The sequence below is a fragment of the Taudactylus pleione genome, unplaced genomic scaffold (genome assembly GCF_031769625.1).
Source record: "Taudactylus pleione unplaced genomic scaffold, aTauple2 ptg000652l, whole genome shotgun sequence".
NCBI classification, from domain to species: Eukaryota; Metazoa; Chordata; class Amphibia; order Anura; family Myobatrachidae; genus Taudactylus; species Taudactylus pleione.
Window position 1 is genome coordinate 2,546,202 of NW_028285054.1, and position 23,369 is coordinate 2,569,570.

The window sequence follows — 23,369 nt, forward strand, 5'->3', positions numbered from 1 at the left end:
ATGGCATTGATAAGCTGTTTTTCTCATTGTAATGACATCACACTGAGAGAGATTCCTATGTTAGAGAGCAGGCTGTTTTCATTGCTGGGCACTGTGGTGTGTGTCTGTAATCCCAGTTACTTGGGAGGCTGAGGCTGGAGGAGTGTTTGAGTCCAGGTGTTCTGGTCCCCATTGAGCTATGTTGATTGGGTGTCCACACTATGTTCAGCATCAATATGGTGACTCTGGGGGAGCTCAGAGCTACCAGGTTGCTTAAAAAGAGGTCACCCGGCCCAGGTTGGAAACAGAGCAGGTCAAACCCCCTGTGCTTATCAGTAGTGGGATTGCACCTGTGAATAGCCAGTGTAGAGCAGCCTGGACAACAAAGCACAACACAGTTTCTTTATTATGTTGTTTTACTCATTAATTTTTATGATAATTTGATACCAGAGTGGTAAAAAATATTTATTATAATTTGTATATAGAGCAGCATGAACAACACAGCTCCATTGTATCATTACTGTAAGTTTTCTAGTTTTATATTATTGAGTATTTTTTTTTTCAGAACTGTCATTCTTAGATGATGTGCATCATTTTGTAAGCAAAAATAATGATGAACATTAAAGTTACCCATTTCCCACTGACTATATACAGTAACCCATTTGTTGCTAACTACACAGTTACTATTTAAATAAAGTTTTTTTTATCATTTGCCCATGAACATAATACTGTTATTATATAATGTCCAGTATGATGAAATATAAATATTCTACTAGAATTCTGTAGGCTGGTCCCATACTCGCACATTTACCACTTTTATGGCTCCAGCTTCATGCACATGTCCCATCAGATCATCAAAATAATGACTTCTGCACAGAGTATTTAAGGAGACATGGGTGCTGTTTTTCTTGTGGGCATCAGTGACTTACCAACCAGTGAAATCATGTTAGTTAGGGATGTTTTGCATGTGATGTGGTTGGAGTGAGATATGTGGATGGGGATAGAGGCAATGATGTGAGGAGAGGGATAGAGGTGAGCGGAATAGCACAAAGCAAGAGTTAGATAGTGGAATAAGCTTTAAAAAAATATATACCAGTAAAATTAATGGATGAGCGATTGTTGGTCACAGTGGCATGAGCAGTGCACATTTATATTTATGCAGAGTATTCGCTCATAATGCAAAAGGCTATACAAAATCTAAATAAGCCAATGGCCATTAAAATATAAAGGATGTAGTTATAGTAATGGCCAGTAGATGGCATTGATAAGCTGTTTTTCTCATTGTAATGACATCACACTGAGAGAGATTCCTATGTTAGAGAGCAGGCTGTTTTCATTGCCGGGCACTGTGGTGTGTGTCTGTAATCCCAGTTACTTGGGAGGCTGAGGCTGGAGGAGTGTTTGAGTCCAGGTGTTCTGGTCCCCATTGAGCTATGTTGATTGGGTGTCCACACTATGTTCAGCATCAATATGGTGACTCTGGGGGAGCTCAGAGCTACCAGGTTGCTTAAAAAGAGGTCACCCGGCCCAGGTTGGAAACAGAGCAGGTCAAACCCCCTGTGCTTATCAGTAGTGGGATTGCACCTGTGAATAGCCAGTGTAGAGCAGCCTGGACAACAAAGCACAACACAGTTTCTTTATTATGTTGTTTTACTCATTAATTTTTATGATAATTTGATACCAGAGTGGTAAAAAATATTTATTATAATTTGTATATAGAGCAGCATGAACAACACAGCTCCATTGTATCATTACTGTAAGTTTTCTAGTTTTATATTATTGAGTATTTTTTTTTTCAGAACTGTCATTCTTAGATGATGTGCATCATTTTGTAAGCAAAAATAATGATGAACATTAAAGTTACCCATTTCCCACTGACTATATACAGTAACCCATTTGTTGCTAACTACACAGTTACTATTTAAATAAAGTTTTTTTATCATTTGCCCATGAACATAATACTGTTATTATATAATGTCCATTATGATGAAATATAAATATTCTACTAGAATTCTGTAGGCTGGTCCCATACTCGCACATTTACCACTTTTATGGCTCCAGCTTCATGCACATGTCCCATCAGATCATCAAAATAATGACTTCTGCACAGAGTATTTAAGGAGACATGGGTGCTGTTTTTCTTGTGGGCATCAGTGACTTACCAACCAGTGAAATCATGTTAGTTAGGGATGTTTTGCATGTGATGTGGTTGGAGTGAGATATGTGGATGGGGATAGAGGCAATGATGTGAGGAGAGGGATAGAGGTGAGCGGAATAGCACAAAGCAAGAGTTAGATAGTGGAATAAGCTTTAAAAAAATATATACCAGTAAAGTTAATGGATGAGCGATTGTTGGTCACAGTGGCATGAGCAGTGCACATTTATATTTATGCAGAGTATTCGCTCATAATGCAAAAGGCTATACAAAATCTAAATAAGCCAATGGCCATTAAAATATAAAGGATGTAGTTATAGTAATGGCCAGTAGATGGCATTGATAAGCTGTTTTTCTCATTGTAATGACATCACACTGAGAGAGATTCCTATGTTAGAGAGCAGGCTGTTTTCATTGCTGGGCACTGTGGTGTGTGTCTGTAATCCCAGTTACTTGGGAGGCTGAGGCTGGAGGAGTGTTTGAGTCCAGGTGTTCTGGTCCCCATTGAGCTATGTTGATTGGGTGTCCACACTATGTTCAGCATCAATATGGTGACTCTGGGGGAGCTCAGAGCTACCAGGTTGCTTAAAAAGAGGTCACCCGGCCCAGGTTGGAAACAGAGCAGGTCAAACCCCCTGTGCTTATCAGTAGTGGGATTGCACCTGTGAATAGCCAGTGTAGAGCAGCCTGGACAACAAAGCACAACACAGTTTCTTTATTATGTTGTTTTACTCATTAATTTTTATGATAATTTGATACCAGAGTGGTAAAAAATATTTATTATAATTTGTATATAGAGCAGCATGAACAACACAGCTCCATTGTATCATTACTGTAAGTTTTCTAGTTTTATATTATTGAGTATTTTTTTTTTCAGAACTGTCATTCTTAGATGATGTGCATCATTTTGTAAGCAAAAATAATGATGAACATTAAAGTTACCCATTTCCCACTGACTATATACAGTAACCCATTTGTTGCTAACTACACAGTTACTATTTAAATAAAGTTTTTTTATCATTTGCCCATGAACATAATACTGTTATTATATAATGTCCATTATGATGAAATATAAATATTCTACTAGAATTCTGTAGGCTGGTCCCATACTCGCACATTTACCACTTTTATGGCTCCAACTTCATGCACATGTCCCATCAGATCATCAAAATAATGACTTCTGCACAGAGTATTTAAGGAGACATGGGTGCTGTTTTTCTTGTGGGCATCAGTGACTTACCAACCAGTGAAATCATGTTAGTTAGGGATGTTTTGCATGTGATGTGGTTGGAGTGAGATATGTGGATGGGGATAGAGGCAATGATGTGAGGAGAGGGATAGAGGTGAGCGGAATAGCACAAAGCAAGAGTTAGATAGTGGAATAAGCTTTAAAAAAATATATACCAGTAAAATTAATGGATGAGCGATTGTTGGTCACAGTGGCATGAGCAGTGCACATTTATATTTAGGCAGAGTATTCGCTCATAATGCAAAAGGCTATACAAAATCTAAATAAGCCATTGGCCATTAAAATATAAAGGATGTAGTTATAGTAATGGCCAGTAGATGGCACTGATAAGCTGTTTTTCTCATTGTAATGACATCACACTGAGAGAGATTCCTATGTTAGAGAGCAGGCTGTTTTCGTTGCCGGGCACTGTGGTGTGTGTCTGTAATCCCAGTTACTTGGGAGGCTGAGGCTGGAGGAGTGTTTGAGTCCAGGTGTTCTGGTCCCCATTGAGCTATGTTGATTGGGTGTCCACACTAAGTTCAGCATCAATATGGTGACTCTGGGGGAGCTCAGAGCTACCAGGTTGCTTAAAAAGTGGTGAACCGGCCCAGGTTGGAAACAGAGCAGGTCAAACCCCCTGTGCTTATCAGTAGTGGGATTGCACCTGTGAATAGCCAGTGTAGAGCAGCCTGGACAACAAAGCACAACACGGTTTCTTTACTTTGTTGTTTTACTCATTCATTTTTATGATAATTTGATACCAGAGTGGTTACAAATATTTATTATAATTTGTATATAGAGCAGCATGAACAACACAGCTCCATTGTACAATTACTGTAAGTTTTCTTGTGTTATTTTATTGAGTATTTTTTTTTCAGAACTGTCTTTCTTAGATGATGTGCATCATTTTGTAAGCAAAAATAGTGATGAACATTAAAGTTACCCATTTCCCACTGACTATATACAGTAACCCATTTGTTGCTAACTACACAGTTACTATTTAAATAAAGTTTTTTTATCATTTGCCCATGAACATAATACTGTTATTATATAATGTCCAGTATGATGAAATATAAATATTCTACTAGAATTCTGTAGGCTGGTCCCATACTCGCACATTTACCACTTTTATGGCTCCAGCTTCATGCACATGTCCCATCAGATCATCAAAATAATGACTTCTGCACAGAGTATTTAAGGAGACATGGGTGCTGTTTTTCTTGTGGGCATCAGTGACTTACCAACCAGTGAAATCATGTTAGTTAGGGATGTTTTGCATGTGATGTGGTTGGAGTGAGATATGTGGATGGGGATAGAGGCAATGATGTGAGGAGAGGGATAGAGGTGAGCGGAATAGCACAAAGCAAGAGTTAGATAGTGGAATAAGCTTTAAAAAAAATATATACCAGTAAAATTAATGGATGAGCGATTGTTGGTCACAGTGGCATGAGCAGTGCACATTTATATTTAGGCAGAGTATTCGCTCATAATGCAAAAGGCTATACAAAATCTAAATAAGCCAATGGCCATTAAAATATAAAGGATGTAGTTATAGTAATGGCCAGTAGATGGCATTGATAAGCTGTTTTTCTCATTGTAATGACATCACACTGAGAGAGATTCCTATGTTAGAGAGCAGGCTGTTTTCATTGCCGGGCACTGTGGTGTGTGTCTGTAATCCCAATTACTTGGGAGGCTGAGGCTGGAGGAGTGTTTGAGTCCAGGTGTTTTGGTCCCCATTGAGCTATGTTGATTGGGTGTCCACACTATGTTCAGCATCAATATGGTGACTCTGGGGGAGCTCAGAGCTACCAGGTTGCTTAAAAAGAGGTGACCTGGCCCAGGTTGGAAACAGAGCAGGTCAAACCCCCTGTGCTTATCAGTAGTGGGATTGCACCTGTGATTAGCCAGTGTAGAGCAGCCTGGACAACAAAGCACAACACAGTTTCTTTATTATGTTGTTTTACTCATTAATTTTTATGATAATTTGATACCAGAGTGGTAAAAAATATTTATTATAATTTGTATATAGAGCAGCATGAACAACACAGCTCCATTGTATCATTACTGTAAGTTTTCTTGTTTTATATTATTGAGTATTTTTTTTTTCAGAACTGTCATTCTTAGATGATGTGCATCATTTTGTAAGCAAAAATAATGATGAACATTAAAGTTACCCATTTCCCACTGACTATATACAGTAACCCATTTGTTGCTAACTACACAGTTACTATTTAAATAAAGTTTTTTTATCATTTGCCCATGAACATAATACTGTTATTATATAATGTCCATTATGATGAAATATAAATATTCTACTAGAATTCTGTAGGCTGGTCCCATACTCGCACATTTACCACTTTTATGGCTCCAGCTTCATGCACATGTCCCATCAGATCATCAAAATAATGACTTCTGCACAGAGTATTTAAGGAGACATGGGTGCTGTTTTTCTTGTGGGCATCAGTGACTTACCAACCAGTGAAATCATGTTAGTTAGGGATGTTTTGCATGTGATGTGGTTGGAGTGAGATATGTGGATGGGGATAGAGGCAATGATGTGAGGAGAGGGATAGAGGTGAGCGGAATAGCACAAAGCAAGAGTTAGATAGTGGAATAAGCTTTAAAAAAATATATACCAGTAAAATTAATGGATGAGCGATTGTTGGTCACAGTGGCATGAGCAGTGCACATTTATATTTAGGCAGAGTATTCGCTCATAATGCAAAAGGCTATACAAAATCTAAATAAGCCATTGGCCATTAAAATATAAAAGATGTAGTTATAGTAATGGCCAGTAGATGGCATTGATAAGCTGTTTTTCTCATTGTAATGACATCACACTGAGAGAGATTCCTATGTTAGAGAGCAGGCTGTTTTCGTTGCCGGGCACTGTGGTGTGTGTCTGTAATCCCAGTTACTTGGGAGGCTGAGGCTGGAGGAGTGTTTGAGTCCAGGTGTTCTGGTCCCCATTGAGCTATGTTGATTGGGTGTCCACACTAAGTTCAGCATCAATATGGTGACTCTGGGGGAGCTCAGAGCTACCAGGTTGCTTAAAAAGTGGTGAACCGGCCCAGGTTGGAAACAGAGCAGGTCAAACCCCCTGTGCTTATCAGTAGTGGGATTGCACCTGTGAATAGCCAGTGTAGAGCAGCCTGGACAACAAAGCACAACACGGTTTCTTTACTATGTTGTTTTACTCATTCATTTTTATGATAATTTGATACCAGAGTGGTTACAAATATTTATTATAATTTGTATATAGAGCAGCATGAACAACACAGCTCCATTGTATCATTACTGTAAGTTTTCTAGTTTTATATTATTGAGTATTTTTTTTTTCAGAACTGTCATTCTTAGATGATGTGCATCATTTTGTAAGCAAAAATAATGATGAACATTAAAGTTACCCATTTCCCACTGACTATATACAGTAACCCATTTGTTGCTAACTACACAGTTACTATTTAAATAAAGTTTTTTTATCATTTGCCCATGAACATAATACTGTTATTATATAATGTCCATTATGATGAAATATAAATATTCTACTAGAATTCTGTAGGCTGGTCCCATACTCGCACATTTACCACTTTTATGGCTCCAGCTTCATGCACATGTCCCATCAGATCATCAAAATAATGACTTCTGCACAGAGTATTTAAGGAGACATGGGTGCTGTTTTTCTTGTGGGCATCAGTGACTTACCAACCAGTGAAATCATGTTAGTTAGGGATGTTTTGCATGTGATGTGGTTGGAGTGAGATATGTGGATGGGGATAGAGGCAATGATGTGAGGAGAGGGATAGAGGTGAGCGGAATAGCACAAAGCAAGAGTTAGATAGTGGAATAAGCTTTAAAAAAATATATACCAGTAAAGTTAATGGATGAGCGATTGTTGGTCACAGTGGCATGAGCAGTGCACATTTATATTTATGCAGAGTATTCGCTCATAATGCAAAAGGCTATACAAAATCTAAATAAGCCAATGGCCATTAAAATATAAAGGATGTAGTTATAGTAATGGCCAGTAGATGGCATTGATAAGCTGTTTTTCTCATTGTAATGACATCACACTGAGAGAGATTCCTATGTTAGAGAGCAGGCTGTTTTCATTGCTGGGCACTGTGGTGTGTGTCTGTAATCCCAGTTACTTGGGAGGCTGAGGCTGGAGGAGTGTTTGAGTCCAGGTGTTCTGGTCCCCATTGAGCTATGTTGATTGGGTGTCCACACTATGTTCAGCATCAATATGGTGACTCTGGGGGAGCTCAGAGCTACCAGGTTGCTTAAAAAGAGGTCACCCGGCCCAGGTTGGAAACAGAGCAGGTCAAACCCCCTGTGCTTATCAGTAGTGGGATTGCACCTGTGAATAGCCAGTGTAGAGCAGCCTGGACAACAAAGCACAACACAGTTTCTTTATTATGTTGTTTTACTCATTAATTTTTATGATAATTTGATACCAGAGTGGTAAAAAATATTTATTATAATTTGTATATAGAGCAGCATGAACAACACAGCTCCATTGTATCATTACTGTAAGTTTTCTAGTTTTATATTATTGAGTATTTTTTTTTTCAGAACTGTCATTCTTAGATGATGTGCATCATTTTGTAAGCAAAAATAATGATGAACATTAAAGTTACCCATTTCCCACTGACTATATACAGTAACCCATTTGTTGCTAACTACACAGTTACTATTTAAATAAAGTTTTTTTATCATTTGCCCATGAACATAATACTGTTATTATATAATGTCCATTATGATGAAATATAAATATTCTACTAGAATTCTGTAGGCTGGTCCCATACTCGCACATTTACCACTTTTATGGCTCCAACTTCATGCACATGTCCCATCAGATCATCAAAATAATGACTTCTGCACAGAGTATTTAAGGAGACATGGGTGCTGTTTTTCTTGTGGGCATCAGTGACTTACCAACCAGTGAAATCATGTTAGTTAGGGATGTTTTGCATGTGATGTGGTTGGAGTGAGATATGTGGATGGGGATAGAGGCAATGATGTGAGGAGAGGGATAGAGGTGAGCGGAATAGCACAAAGCAAGAGTTAGATAGTGGAATAAGCTTTAAAAAAATATATACCAGTAAAATTAATGGATGAGCGATTGTTGGTCACAGTGGCATGAGCAGTGCACATTTATATTTAGGCAGAGTATTCGCTCATAATGCAAAAGGCTATACAAAATCTAAATAAGCCATTGGCCATTAAAATATAAAGGATGTAGTTATAGTAATGGCCAGTAGATGGCACTGATAAGCTGTTTTTCTCATTGTAATGACATCACACTGAGAGAGATTCCTATGTTAGAGAGCAGGCTGTTTTCGTTGCCGGGCACTGTGGTGTGTGTCTGTAATCCCAGTTACTTGGGAGGCTGAGGCTGGAGGAGTGTTTGAGTCCAGGTGTTCTGGTCCCCATTGAGCTATGTTGATTGGGTGTCCACACTAAGTTCAGCATCAATATGGTGACTCTGGGGGAGCTCAGAGCTACCAGGTTGCTTAAAAAGTGGTGAACCGGCCCAGGTTGGAAACAGAGCAGGTCAAACCCCCTGTGCTTATCAGTAGTGGGATTGCACCTGTGAATAGCCAGTGTAGAGCAGCCTGGACAACAAAGCACAACACGGTTTCTTTACTTTGTTGTTTTACTCATTCATTTTTATGATAATTTGATACCAGAGTGGTTACAAATATTTATTATAATTTGTATATAGAGCAGCATGAACAACACAGCTCCATTGTACAATTACTGTAAGTTTTCTTGTGTTATTTTATTGAGTATTTTTTTTTCAGAACTGTCTTTCTTAGATGATGTGCATCATTTTGTAAGCAAAAATAGTGATGAACATTAAAGTTACCCATTTCCCACTGACTATATACAGTAACCCATTTGTTGCTAACTACACAGTTACTATTTAAATAAAGTTTTTTTATCATTTGCCCATGAACATAATACTGTTATTATATAATGTCCAGTATGATGAAATATAAATATTCTACTAGAATTCTGTAGGCTGGTCCCATACTCGCACATTTACCACTTTTATGGCTCCAGCTTCATGCACATGTCCCATCAGATCATCAAAATAATGACTTCTGCACAGAGTATTTAAGGAGACATGGGTGCTGTTTTTCTTGTGGGCATCAGTGACTTACCAACCAGTGAAATCATGTTAGTTAGGGATGTTTTGCATGTGATGTGGTTGGAGTGAGATATGTGGATGGGGATAGAGGCAATGATGTGAGGAGAGGGATAGAGGTGAGCGGAATAGCACAAAGCAAGAGTTAGATAGTGGAATAAGCTTTAAAAAAAATATATACCAGTAAAATTAATGGATGAGCGATTGTTGGTCACAGTGGCATGAGCAGTGCACATTTATATTTAGGCAGAGTATTCGCTCATAATGCAAAAGGCTATACAAAATCTAAATAAGCCAATGGCCATTAAAATATAAAGGATGTAGTTATAGTAATGGCCAGTAGATGGCATTGATAAGCTGTTTTTCTCATTGTAATGACATCACACTGAGAGAGATTCCTATGTTAGAGAGCAGGCTGTTTTCATTGCCGGGCACTGTGGTGTGTGTCTGTAATCCCAATTACTTGGGAGGCTGAGGCTGGAGGAGTGTTTGAGTCCAGGTGTTTTGGTCCCCATTGAGCTATGTTGATTGGGTGTCCACACTATGTTCAGCATCAATATGGTGACTCTGGGGGAGCTCAGAGCTACCAGGTTGCTTAAAAAGAGGTGACCTGGCCCAGGTTGGAAACAGAGCAGGTCAAACCCCCTGTGCTTATCAGTAGTGGGATTGCACCTGTGATTAGCCAGTGTAGAGCAGCCTGGACAACAAAGCACAACACAGTTTCTTTATTATGTTGTTTTACTCATTAATTTTTATGATAATTTGATACCAGAGTGGTAAAAAATATTTATTATAATTTGTATATAGAGCAGCATGAACAACACAGCTCCATTGTATCATTACTGTAAGTTTTCTTGTTTTATATTATTGAGTATTTTTTTTTTCAGAACTGTCATTCTTAGATGATGTGCATCATTTTGTAAGCAAAAATAATGATGAACATTAAAGTTACCCATTTCCCACTGACTATATACAGTAACCCATTTGTTGCTAACTACACAGTTACTATTTAAATAAAGTTTTTTTATCATTTGCCCATGAACATAATACTGTTATTATATAATGTCCATTATGATGAAATATAAATATTCTACTAGAATTCTGTAGGCTGGTCCCATACTCGCACATTTACCACTTTTATGGCTCCAGCTTCATGCACATGTCCCATCAGATCATCAAAATAATGACTTCTGCACAGAGTATTTAAGGAGACATGGGTGCTGTTTTTCTTGTGGGCATCAGTGACTTACCAACCAGTGAAATCATGTTAGTTAGGGATGTTTTGCATGTGATGTGGTTGGAGTGAGATATGTGGATGGGGATAGAGGCAATGATGTGAGGAGAGGGATAGAGGTGAGCGGAATAGCACAAAGCAAGAGTTAGATAGTGGAATAAGCTTTAAAAAAATATATACCAGTAAAATTAATGGATGAGCGATTGTTGGTCACAGTGGCATGAGCAGTGCACATTTATATTTAGGCAGAGTATTCGCTCATAATGCAAAAGGCTATACAAAATCTAAATAAGCCATTGGCCATTAAAATATAAAAGATGTAGTTATAGTAATGGCCAGTAGATGGCATTGATAAGCTGTTTTTCTCATTGTAATGACATCACACTGAGAGAGATTCCTATGTTAGAGAGCAGGCTGTTTTCGTTGCCGGGCACTGTGGTGTGTGTCTGTAATCCCAGTTACTTGGGAGGCTGAGGCTGGAGGAGTGTTTGAGTCCAGGTGTTCTGGTCCCCATTGAGCTATGTTGATTGGGTGTCCACACTAAGTTCAGCATCAATATGGTGACTCTGGGGGAGCTCAGAGCTACCAGGTTGCTTAAAAAGTGGTGAACCGGCCCAGGTTGGAAACAGAGCAGGTCAAACCCCCTGTGCTTATCAGTAGTGGGATTGCACCTGTGAATAGCCAGTGTAGAGCAGCCTGGACAACAAAGCACAACACGGTTTCTTTACTATGTTGTTTTACTCATTCATTTTTATGATAATTTGATACCAGAGTGGTTACAAATATTTATTATAATTTGTATATAGAGCAGCATGAACAACACAGCTCCATTGTATCATTACTGTAAGTTTTCTTGTGTTATTTTATTGAGTATTTTTTTTTCAGAACTGTCTTTCTTAGATGATGTGCATCATTTTGTAAGCAAAAATAGTGATGAACATTAAAGTTACCCATTTCCCACTGACTATATACAGTAACCCATTTGTTGCTAACTACACAGTTACTATTTAAATAAAATTTTTTTATCATTTGCCCATGAACATAATACTGTTATTATATAATGTCCAGTATGATGAAATATAAATATTCTACTAGAATTCTGTAGGCTGGTCCCATACTCGCACATTTACCACTTTTATGGCTCCAGCTTCATGCACATGTCCCATCAGATCATCAAAATAATGACTTCTGCACAGAGTATTTAAGGAGACATGGGTGCTGTTTTTCTTGTGGGCATCAGTGACTTACCAACCAGTGAAATCATGTTAGTTAGGGATGTTTTGCATGTGATGTGGTTGGAGTGAGATATGTGGATGGGGATAGAGGCAATGATGTGAGGAGAGGGATAGAGGTGAGCGGAATAGCACAAAGCAAGAGTTAGATAGTGGAATAAGCTTTAAAAAAATATATACCAGTAAAATTAATGGATGAGCGATTGTTGGTCACAGTGGCATGAGCAGTGCACATTTATATTTAGGCAGAGTATTCGCTCATAATGCAAAAGGCTATACAAAATCTAAATAAGCCATTGGCCATTAAAATATAAAGGATGTAGTTATAGTAATGGCCAGTAGATGGCATTGATAAGCTGTTTTTCTCATTGTAATGACATCACACTGAGAGAGATTCCTATGTTAGAGAGCAGGCTGTTTTCGTTGCCGGGCACTGTGGTGTGTGTCTGTAATCCCAGTTACTTGGGAGGCTGAGGCTGGAGGAGTGTTTGAGTCCAGGTGTTCTGGTCCCCATTGAGCTATGTTGATTGGGTGTCCACACTAAGTTCAGCATCAATATGGTGACTCTGGGGGAGCTCAAAGCTACCAGGTTGCTTAAAAAGTGGTGAACCAGCCCAGGTTGGAAACAGAGCAGGTCAAACCCCCTGTGCTTATCAGTAGTGGTATTGCACCTGTGAATAGCCAGTGTAGAGCAGCCTGGACAACAAAGCACAACACGGTTTCTTTACTATGTTGTTTTACTCATTCATTTTTATGATAATTTGATACCAGAGTGGTTACAAATATTTATTATAATTTGTATATAGAGCAGCATGAACAACACAGCTCCATTGTATCATTACTGTAAGTTTTCTTGTGTTATTTTATTGAGTATTTATTTTTCAGAACTGTCTTTCTTAGATGATGTGCATCATTTTGTAAGCAAAAATAGTGATGAACATTAAAGTTACCCATTTCCCACTGACTATATACAGTAACCCATTTGTTGCTAACTACACAGTTACTATTTAAATAAAGTTTTTTTATCATTTGCCCATGAACATAATACTGTTATTATATAATGTCCAGTATGATGAAATATAAATATTCTACTAGAATTCTGTAGGCTGGTCCCATACTCGCACATTTAACACTTTTATGGCTCCAGCTTCATGCACATGTCCCATCAGATCATCAAAATAATGACTTCTGCACAGAGTATTTAAGGAGACATGGGTGCTGTTTTTCTTGTGGGCATCAGTGACTTACCAACCAGTGAAATCATGTTAGTTAGGGATGTTTTGCATGTGATGTGGTTGGAGTGAGATATGTGGATGGGGATAGAGGCAATGATGTGAGGAGAGGGATAGAGGTGAGCGGAATAGCACAAAGCAAGAGTTAGATAGTGGAATAAGCTTTAAAAAAATATATACCAGTAAAATTAATGGATGAGCGATTGTTGGTCACAGTGGCATGAGCAGTGCACATTTATATTTAGGCAGAGTATTCGCTCATAATGCAAAAGGCTATACAAAATCTAAATAAGCCAATGGCCATTAAAATATAAAGGATGTAGTTATAGTAATGGCCAGTAGATGGCATTGATAAGCTGTTTTTCTCATTGTAATGACATCACACTGAGAGAGATTCCTATGTTAGAGAGCAGGCTGGTTTCATTGCCGGGCACTGTGGTGTGTGTCTGTAATCCCAATTACTTGGGAGGCTGAGGCTGGAGGAGTGTTTGAGTCCAGGTGTTTTGGTCCCCATTGAGCTATGTTGATTGGGTGTCCACACTATGTTCAGCGTCAATATGGTGACTCTGGGGGAGCTCAGAGCTACCAGGTTGCTTAAAAAGAGGTGACCTGGCCCAGGTTGGAAACAGAGCAGGTCAAACCCCCTGTGCTTATCAGTAGTGGGATTGCACCTGTGAATAGCCAGTGTAGAGCAGCCTGGACAACAAAGCACAACACAGTTTCTTTATTATGTTGTTTTACTCATTAATTTTTATGATAATTTGATACCAGAGTGGTAAAAAATATTTATTATAATTTGTATATAGAGCAGCATGAACAACACAGCTCCATTGTATCATTACTGTAAGTTTTCTTGTTTTATATTATTGAGTATTTTTTTTTTCAGAACTGTCATTCTTAGATGATGTGCATCATTTTGTAAGCAAAAATAATGATGAACATTAAAGTTACCCATTTCCCACTGACTATATACAGTAACCCATTTGTTGCTAACTACACAGTTACTATTTAAATAAAGTTTTTTTATCATTTGCCCATGAACATAATACTGTTATTATATAATGTCCATTATGATGAAATATAAATATTCTACTAGAATTCTGTAGGCTGGTCCCATACTCGCACATTTACCACTTTTATGGCTCCAGCTTCATGCACATGTCCCATCAGATCATCAAAATAATGACTTCTGCACAGAGTATTTAAGGAGACATGGGTGCTGTTTTTCTTGTGGGCATCAGTGACTTACCAACCAGTGAAATCATGTTAGTTAGGGATGTTTTGCATGTGATGTGGTTGGAGTGAGATATGTGGATGGGGATAGAGGCAATGATGTGAGGAGAGGGATAGAGGTGAGCGGAATAGCACAAAGCAAGAGTTAGATAGTGGAATAAGCTTTAAAAAAATATATACCAGTAAAATTAATGGATGAGCGATTGTTGGTCACAGTGACATGAGCAGTGCACATTTATATTTAGGCAGAGTATTCGCTCATAATGCAAAAGGCTATACAAAATCTAAATAAGCCATTGGCCATTAAAATATAAAGGATGTAGTTATAGTAATGGCCAGTAGATGGCATTGATAAGCTGTTTTTCTCATTGTAATGACATCACACTGAGAGAGATTCCTATGTTAGAGAGCAGGCTGTTTTCGTTGCCGGGCACTGTGGTGTGTGTCTGTAATCCCAGTTACTTGGGAGGCTGAGGCTGGAGGAGTGTTTGAGTCCAGGTGTTCTGGTCCCCATTGAGCTATGTTGATTGGGTGTCCACACTAAGTTCAGCATCAATATGGTGACTCTGGGGGAGCTCAGAGCTACCAGGTTGCTTAAAAAGTGGTGAACCGGCCCAGGATGGAAACAGAGCAGGTCAAACCCCCTGTGCTTATCAGTAGTGGGATTGCACCTGTGAATAGCCAGTGTAGAGCAGCCTGGACAACATAGCACAACACGGTTTCTTTACTATGTTGTTTTACTCATTCATTTTTATGATAATTTGATACCAGAGTGGTTACAAATATTTATTATAATTTGTATATAGAGCAGCATGAACAACACAGCTCCATTGTATCATTACTGTAAGTTTTCTTGTGTTATTTTATTGAGTATTTTTTTTTCAGAACTGTCTTTCTTAGATGATGTGCATCATTTTGTAAGCAAAAATAGTGATGAACATTAAAGTTACCCATTTCCCACTGACTATATACAGTAACCCATTTGTTGCTAACTACACAGTTACTATTTAAATAAAGTTTTTTTATCATTTGCCCATGAACATAATACTGTTATTATATAATGTCCAGTATGATGAAATATAAATATTCTACTAGAATTCTGTGGGCTGGTCCCATACTCGCACATTTACCACTTTTATGGCTCCAGCTTCATGCACATGTCCCATCAGATCATCAAAATAATGACTTCTGCACAGAGTATTTAAGGAGACATGGGTGCTGTTTTTCTTGTGGGCATCAGTGACTTACCAACCAGTGAAATCATGTTAGTTAGGGATATTTTGCATGTGATGTGGTTGGAGTGAGATATGTGGATGGGGATAGAGGCAATGATGTGAGGAGAGGGATAGAGGTGAGCGGAATAGCACAAAGCAAGAGTTAGATAGTGGAATAAGCTTTAAAAAAATATATACCAGTAAAATTAATGGATGAGCGATTGTTGGTCACAGTGGCATGAGCAGTGCACATTTATATTTAGGCAGAGTATTCGCTCATAATGCAAAAGGCTATACAAAATCTAAATAAGCCAATGGCCATTAAAATATAAAGGATGTAGTTATAGTAATGGCCAGTAGATGGCATTGATAAGCTGTTTTTCTCATTGTAATGACATCACACTGAGAGAGATTCCTATGTTAGAGAGCAGGCTGTTTTCATTGCCGGGCACTGTGGTGTGTGTCTGTAATCCCAATTACTTGGGAGGCTGAGGCTGGAGGAGTGTTTGAGTCCAGGTGTTCTGGTCCCCATTGAGCTATGTTGATTGGGTGTCCACACTATGTTCAGTATCAATATGGTGACTCTGCGGGAGCTCAGAGCTACCAGGTTGCTTAAAAAGAGGTGACCTGGCCCAGGTTGGAAACAGAGCAGGTCAAACCCCCTGTGCTTATCAGTAGTGGGATTGCACCTGTGAATAGCCAGTGTAGAGCAGCCTGGACAACAAAGCACAACACAGTTTCTTTATAATGTTGTTTTACTCATTAATTTTTATGATAATTTGATACCAGAGTGGTAAAAAATATTTATTATAATTTGTATATAGAGCAGCATGAACAACACAGCTCCATTGTATCATTACTGTAAGTTTTCTTGTTTTATATTATTGAGTATTTTTTTTTTCAGAACTGTCATTCTTAGATGATGTGCATCATTTTGTAAGCAAAAATAATGATGAACATTAAAGTTACCCATTTCCCACTGACTATATACAGTAACCCATTTGTTGCTAACTACACAGTTACTATTTAAATAAAGTTTTTTTATCATTTGCCCATGAACATAATACTGTTATTATATAATGTCCATTATGATGAAATATAAATATTCTACTAGAATTCTGTAGGCTGGTCCCATACTCGCACATTTACCACTTTTATGGCTCCAGCTTCATGCACATGTCCCATCAGATCATCAAAATAATGACTTCTGCACAGAGTATTTAAGGAGACATGGGTGCTGTTTTTCTTGTGGGCATCAGTGACTTACCAACCAGTGAAATCATGTTAGTTAGGGATGTTTTGCATGTGATGTGGTTGGAGTGAGATATGTGGATGGGGATAGAGGCAATGATGTGAGGAGAGGGATAGAGGTGAGCGGAATAGCACAAAGCAAGAGTTAGATAGTGGAATAAGCTTTAAAAAAATATATACCAGTAAAATTAATGGATGAGCGATTGTTGGTCACAGTGGCATGAGCAGTGCACATTTATATTTAGGCAGAGTATTCGCTCATAATGCAAAAGGCTATACAAAATCTAAATAAGCCATTGGCCATTAAAATATAAAGGATGTAGTTATAGTAATGTCCAGTAGATGGCATTGATAAGCTGTTTTTCTCATTGTAATGACATCACACTGAGAGAGATTCCTATGTTAGAGAGTAGGCTGTTTTCGTTGCCGGGCACTGTGGTGTGTGTCTGTAATCCCAGTTACTTGGGAGGCTGAGGCTGGAGGAGTGTTTGAGTCCAGGTGTTCTGGTCTCCATTGAGCTATGTTGATTGGGTGTCCACACTAAGTTCAGCATCAATATGGTGACTCTGGGGGAGCTCAGAGCTACCAGGTTGCTTAAAAAGAGGTGAACCGGCCCAGGTTGGAAACAGAGCAGGTCAAAACCCCTGTGCTTATCAGTAGTGGGAATGCACCTGTGAATAGCCAGTGTAGAGCAGCCTGGACAACAAAGCACAACACAGTTTCTTTACTATGTTGTTTTACTCATTCATTTTTATGATAATTTGATACCAGAGTGGTTACAAATATTTATTATAATTTGTATATAGAGCAGCATGAACAACACAGCTCCATTGTATCATTACTGTAAGTTTTCTTGTGTTATTTTATTGAGTATTTTTTTTTCAGAACTGTCTTTCTTAGATGATGTGCATCATTTTGTAAGCAAAAATAGTGATGAACATTAAAGTTACCCATTTCCCACTGACTATATACAGTAACCCATTTGTTGCTAACTACACAGTTACTATTTAAATAAAGTTTTTTTATCATTTGCCCATGAACATAATACTGTTATTATATAATGTCCAGTATGATGAAATATAAATATTCTACTAGAATTCTGTAGGCTGGTCCCATACTCGCACATTTACCACTTTTATGGCTCCAGCTTCATGCACATGTCCCATCAGATCATCAAAATAATGACTTCTGCACAGAGTATTTAAGGAGACATGGGTGCTGTTTTTCTTGTGGGCATCAGTGACTTACCAACCAGTGAAATCATGTTAGTTAGGGATGTTTTGCATGTGATGTGGTTGGAGTGAGATATGTGGATGGGGATAGAGGCAATGATGTGAGGAGAGGGATAGAGGTGAGCGGAATAGCACAAAGCAAGAGTTAGATAGTGGAATAAGCTTTAAAAAAATATATACCAGTAAAATTAATGGATGAGCGATTGTTGGTCACAGTGGCATGAGCAGTGCACATTTATATTTAGGCAGAGTATTCGCTCATAATGCAAAAGGCTATACAAAATCTAAATAAGCCAATGGCCATTAAAATATAAAGGATGTAGTTATAGTAATGGCCAGTAGATGGCATTGATAAGCTGTTTTTCTCATTGTAATGACATCACACTGAGAGAGATTCCTATGTTAGAGAGCAGGCTGGTTTCATTGCCGGGCACTGTGGTGTGTGTCTGTAATCCCAGTTACTTGGGAGGCTGAGGCTGGAGGAGTGTTTGAGTCCAGGTGTTCTGGTCCCCATTGAGCTATGTTGATTGGGTGTCCACACTATGTTCAGCATCAATATGGTGACTCTGGGGGAGCTCAGAGCTACCAGGTTGCTTAAAAAGAGGTGACCTGGCCCAGGTTGGAAACAGAGCAGGTCAAACCCTCTGTGCTTATCAGTAGTGGGATTGCACCTGTGAATAGCCAGTGTAGAGCAGCCTGGACAACAAAGCACAACACAGTTTCTTTATTATGTTGTTTTACTCATTAATTTTTATGATAATTTGATACCAGAGTGGTAAAAAATATTTATTATAATTTGTATATAGAGCAGCATGAACAACACAGCTCCATTGTATCATTACTGTAAGTTTTCTTGTTTTATATTATTGAGTTTTTTTTTTCAGAACTGTCGTTCTTAGATGATGTGCATCATTTTGTAAGCAAAAATAATGATGAACATTAAAGTTACCCATTTCCCACTGACTATATACAGTAACCCATTTGTTGCTAACTACACAGTTACTATTTAAATAAAGTTTTTTTATCATTTGCCCATGAACATAATACTGTTATTATATAATGTCCAGTATGATGAAATATAAATATTCTACTAGAATTCTGTAGGCTGGTCCCATACTCGCACATTTACCACTTTTATGGCTCCAGCTTCATGCACATGTCCCATCAGATCATCAAAATAATGACTTCTGCACAGAGTATTTAAGGAGACATGGGTGCTGTTTTTCTTGTGGTCATCAGTGACTTACCAACCAGTGAAATCATGTTAGTTAGGGATGTTTTGCATGTGATGTGGTTGGAGTGAGATATGTGGATGGAGATAGAGGCAATGATGTGAGGAGAGGGATAGAGGTGAGCGGAATAGCACAAAGCAAGAGTTAGATAGTGGAATAAGCTTTAAAAAATATATACCAGTAATATTAATGGATGAGCGATTGTTGGTCACAGTGGCATGAGCAGTGCACATTTATATTTAGGCAGAGTATTCGCTCATAATGCAAAAGGCTATACAAAATCTAAATAAGCCATTGGCCATTAAAATATAAAGGATGTAGTTATAGTAATGGCCAGTAGATGGCATTGATAAGCTGTTTTTCTCATTGTAATGACATCACACTGAGAGAGATTCCTATGTTAGAGAGCAGGCTATTTTCCTTGCCGGGCACTGTGGTGTGTGTCTATAATCCCAGTTACTTGGGAGGCTGAGGCTGGAGGAGTTTTTGAGTCCAAGAATTCTGGTCCCCATTAAGCTATGTTGATTGGGTGTCCACACTAAATTCAGCATCAATATGGTGACTCTGGGGGAGCTCAGAGCTACCAGGTTGCTTAAAAAGAGGTGAACCGGCCCAGGTTGGAAACAGAGCATGTCAAACCCCCTGTGCTTATCAGTAGTGGAATTGCACCTGTGAATAGCCAGTGTAGAGCAACCTGGACAACAAAGCACAACACAGTTTCTTTACTATGTTGTTTTACTAATTCATTTTTATGATAATTTGATACCAGAGTGGTAAAAAATATTTATTATAATTTGTATATAGAGCAGCATGAACAACACAGCTCCATTTTATCATTACTGTAAGTTTTCTTGTTTTATATTATTGAGTATTTTTTTTTCAGAACTGTCATTCTTAGATGATGTGCATCATTTTGTAAGCAAAAATAATGATGAACATTAAAGTTACCCATTTCCCACTGACTATATACAGTAACCCATTTGTTGCTAACTACACAGTTACTATTTAAATAAAGTTTTTTTATCATTTGCCCATGAACATAATACTGTTATTATATAATGTCCAGCATGATGAAATATAAATATTCTACCAGAATTCTGTAGGCTGGTCCCATACTCGCACATTTACCACTTTTATGGCTCCAGCTTAATGCACGTGTCCCAACAGATCATCAAAATAATGACTTCTGCACAGAGTATTTAAGGAGACATGGGTGCTGTTTTTCTTGTGGGCATCAGTGACTTACCAACCAGTGAAATCATGTTAGTTAGGGATGTTTTGCATGTGATGTGGTTGGAGTGAGATATGTGGATGGGGATAGAGGCAATGATGTGAGGAGAGGGATAGAGGTGAGCGGAATAGCACAAAGCAAGAGTTAGATAGTGGAATAAGCTTTAAAAAATATATACCAGTAAAACTAATGGATGAGCGATTGTTGGTCACAGTGGCATGAGCAGTGCACATTTATATTTAGGCAGAGTATTCGCTCATAATGCAAAAGGCTATACAAAATCTAAATAAGCCATTGGCCATTAAAATATAAAGGATGTAGTTATAGTAATGGCCAGTAGATGGCATTGATAAGCTGTTTTTCTCATTGTAATGACATCACACTGAGAGAGATTCCTATGTTAGAGAGCAGGCTATTTTCCTTGCCGGGCACTGTGGTGTGTGTCTGTAATCCCAGTTACTTGGGAGGCTGAGGCTGGAGGAGTGTTTGAGTCCAGGAGTTCTGGTCCCCATTAAGCTATGTTGATTGGGTGTCCACACTAAGTTCAGCATCAATATGGTGATTCTGGGGGAGCTCAGAGCTACCAGGTTGCTTAAAAAGAGGTTAACCGGCCCAGGTTGGAAACAGAGCAGGTCAAACCCCCTGTGCTTATCAGTAGTGGGATTGCGCCAGTGTAGAGCAGCCTGGATAACAAAGCACAACACAGTTTCTTTATTATGTTGATTAGCTCATAAATTTTTATGATAATTTGATACCAGAGTGGTAAAAAATATTTATTATAATTTGTATATAGAGCAGCATGAACAACACAGCTCCATTGTATCATTACTGTAAGTTTTCTTGTTTTATATTATTGAGTATTATTTTTTTTAGAACTGTCTTTCTTAGATGATGTGCATCATTTTGTAAGCATAAATAATGATGAACATTAAAGTTACCCATTTCCCACTGACTATATACAGTAACCCATTTGTTGCTAACTACACAGTTACTATTTAAATAAAGTTTTTTTTATCATTTGCCCATGAACATAATACTGTTATTATATAATGTCCAGTATGATGAAATATAAATATTCTTCTAGAATTCTGTAGGCTGGTCCCATACTCACACATTTACCACTTTTATGGCTCCAGCTTCATGCACATGTTCCATCAGATCATCAAAATAATGACTTATGCACAGAGTATTTAAGGAGACATGGGTGCTTTTCTTCTTGTGGGCATCAGTGACTTACCAACCAGTGAAATCATGTTAGTTAGGGATGTTTTGCATGTGATGTGGGTGGAGTGAGATATGTGGATGGGGATAGAGGCAATGATGTGAGGAGAGGGATAGAGGTGAGCGGAATACCACAAAGCAAGAGTTAGATAGTGGAACAAGCTTTAAAAAATAAATACCAGTAAAACTAACGGATAAGCGATTGTGGGGCACAGTGGCATGAGCAGTGCACATTTATATTTAGGCAGAGTACTCGCTCATAATGCTAAAGGCTATACAAAATCTAAATAAGCCATTGGCCATTAAAATATAAAGGATGTAGTTATAGTAATGGCCAGCAGATGGCATTGATAAGCTATTTCTCTCATTGTAATGACATCACACTGAGAGAGATTCCTATGTAAGAGAGCAGGCTGTTTTCATTGCTGGGCACTGTGGTGTGTGTCTGTAATTCCAGCTACTTGGGAGGCTGGGGCTGGAGGAGTGTTTGAGTCCACGAGTTCTTGTCCCCATTGAGCTATGTTGATTGGGTGTCCCCACAAAGTTCAGCTTCAATATGGTGACTCTGGGGGAGCTCAGAGCTACCAGGTTGCTTAAAAAGAATTGAACCGGCCCAGGTTGGAAACAGAGCAGGTCAAACCCCCTGTGCTTATCAGTAGTGGGATTGCACCTGTGAATAGCCAGTGTAGAGCAGCCTGGACAACAAAGCACAACACAGTTTCTTTATTATGTTGTTTTACTCATTAATTTTTATGATAATTTGATACCAGCGTGGTAAAAAATATTAATTATAATTTGTATATAGAGCAACATGAACAACACAGCTCCATTGTATCATTACTGTAAGTTTTCTTGTTTTATATTATTGAGTATTTTTTTTTTCACAACTGTCATTCTTAGATGATGTGCATCATTTTGTAAGCAAAAATAATGATGAACATTAGTTACCCATTTCCCACTGACTATATGCAGTAACCCATTTGTTGCTAACTACACAGTTACTATTTAAATACAGTTTTTTTTATCATTTGCCCATGAACATAATACTGTTATTATATAATGTCCAGTATGATGAAATATAAATATTCTTCTAGAATTCTGTAGGCTGGTCCCATACTTGCACATTTACCACTTTTATGGCTCCAGCTTCATGCACATGTCCCATCAGATCATCAAAATAATGACTTCTGCACAGAGTATTTAAGGAGACATGGGTGCTGTTCTTCTTGTGGGCATCAGTGACTAATCAACTAGTGAAATCATGTTAGTTAGGGATGTTTTGCATGTGACGTGGGTGGAGTGAGATATGTGGATGGGGATAGAGGCAATGATGTGACGAGAGGGATAGAGGTGAGCGGAATAGCACAAAGCAAGAGTTTGATAGTGGAACAAGCTTTAAAAAATAAATACCAGTAAAACTAATGGATGAGCGATTGTGGGGCACAGTGGCATGAGCAGTGCACATTTATATTTAGGCAGAGTATTCGCTCATAATGCTAAAGGCTATACAAAATCTAAATAAGCCATTGGCCATT

At 38.3% G+C, this 23,369-nt stretch overlaps 19 non-coding genes across 19 annotated transcripts; all 19 read left to right on the forward strand.

Moving 5' to 3' along the window:
• Positions 1-83: 83 nt before the first annotated feature.
• On the forward strand, positions 84-383 carry LOC148478580 (signal recognition particle RNA). Its single transcript, XR_015872190.1, has one exon.
• Positions 384-1,317: 934 nt separating this feature from the next.
• LOC148478581 (signal recognition particle RNA) lies at positions 1,318-1,617 on the forward strand. The gene has a single exon (XR_015872163.1).
• Positions 1,618-2,550: 933 nt separating this feature from the next.
• On the forward strand, positions 2,551-2,850 carry LOC148478582 (signal recognition particle RNA). The gene has a single exon (XR_015872191.1).
• A 933-nt stretch (positions 2,851-3,783) lies between these two features.
• On the forward strand, positions 3,784-4,083 carry LOC148478583 (signal recognition particle RNA). The gene has a single exon (XR_015872373.1).
• Positions 4,084-5,016: 933 nt separating this feature from the next.
• On the forward strand, positions 5,017-5,316 carry LOC148478584 (signal recognition particle RNA). The gene has a single exon (XR_015872199.1).
• A 933-nt stretch (positions 5,317-6,249) lies between these two features.
• Positions 6,250-6,549, forward strand: LOC148478585 (signal recognition particle RNA). The gene has a single exon (XR_015872378.1).
• Positions 6,550-7,482: 933 nt separating this feature from the next.
• Positions 7,483-7,782, forward strand: LOC148478586 (signal recognition particle RNA). Its single transcript, XR_015872192.1, has one exon.
• A 933-nt stretch (positions 7,783-8,715) lies between these two features.
• LOC148478587 (signal recognition particle RNA) lies at positions 8,716-9,015 on the forward strand. The gene has a single exon (XR_015872379.1).
• A 933-nt stretch (positions 9,016-9,948) lies between these two features.
• On the forward strand, positions 9,949-10,248 carry LOC148478588 (signal recognition particle RNA). Its single transcript, XR_015872200.1, has one exon.
• Positions 10,249-11,181: 933 nt separating this feature from the next.
• Positions 11,182-11,481, forward strand: LOC148478589 (signal recognition particle RNA). The gene has a single exon (XR_015872380.1).
• Positions 11,482-12,413: 932 nt separating this feature from the next.
• On the forward strand, positions 12,414-12,713 carry LOC148478590 (signal recognition particle RNA). Its single transcript, XR_015872239.1, has one exon.
• Positions 12,714-13,645: 932 nt separating this feature from the next.
• Positions 13,646-13,945, forward strand: LOC148478591 (signal recognition particle RNA). Its single transcript, XR_015872187.1, has one exon.
• A 933-nt stretch (positions 13,946-14,878) lies between these two features.
• On the forward strand, positions 14,879-15,178 carry LOC148478592 (signal recognition particle RNA). The gene has a single exon (XR_015872090.1).
• Positions 15,179-16,110: 932 nt separating this feature from the next.
• Positions 16,111-16,410, forward strand: LOC148478593 (signal recognition particle RNA). The gene has a single exon (XR_015872183.1).
• A 933-nt stretch (positions 16,411-17,343) lies between these two features.
• Positions 17,344-17,643, forward strand: LOC148478594 (signal recognition particle RNA). The gene has a single exon (XR_015872043.1).
• Positions 17,644-18,575: 932 nt separating this feature from the next.
• On the forward strand, positions 18,576-18,875 carry LOC148478595 (signal recognition particle RNA). The gene has a single exon (XR_015872285.1).
• A 930-nt stretch (positions 18,876-19,805) lies between these two features.
• LOC148478596 (signal recognition particle RNA) lies at positions 19,806-20,105 on the forward strand. The gene has a single exon (XR_015872352.1).
• A 931-nt stretch (positions 20,106-21,036) lies between these two features.
• On the forward strand, positions 21,037-21,325 carry LOC148478597 (signal recognition particle RNA). Its single transcript, XR_015872358.1, has one exon.
• A 933-nt stretch (positions 21,326-22,258) lies between these two features.
• LOC148478598 (signal recognition particle RNA) lies at positions 22,259-22,558 on the forward strand. Its single transcript, XR_015872350.1, has one exon.
• The last annotated feature ends 811 nt before the right edge of the window (positions 22,559-23,369 follow it).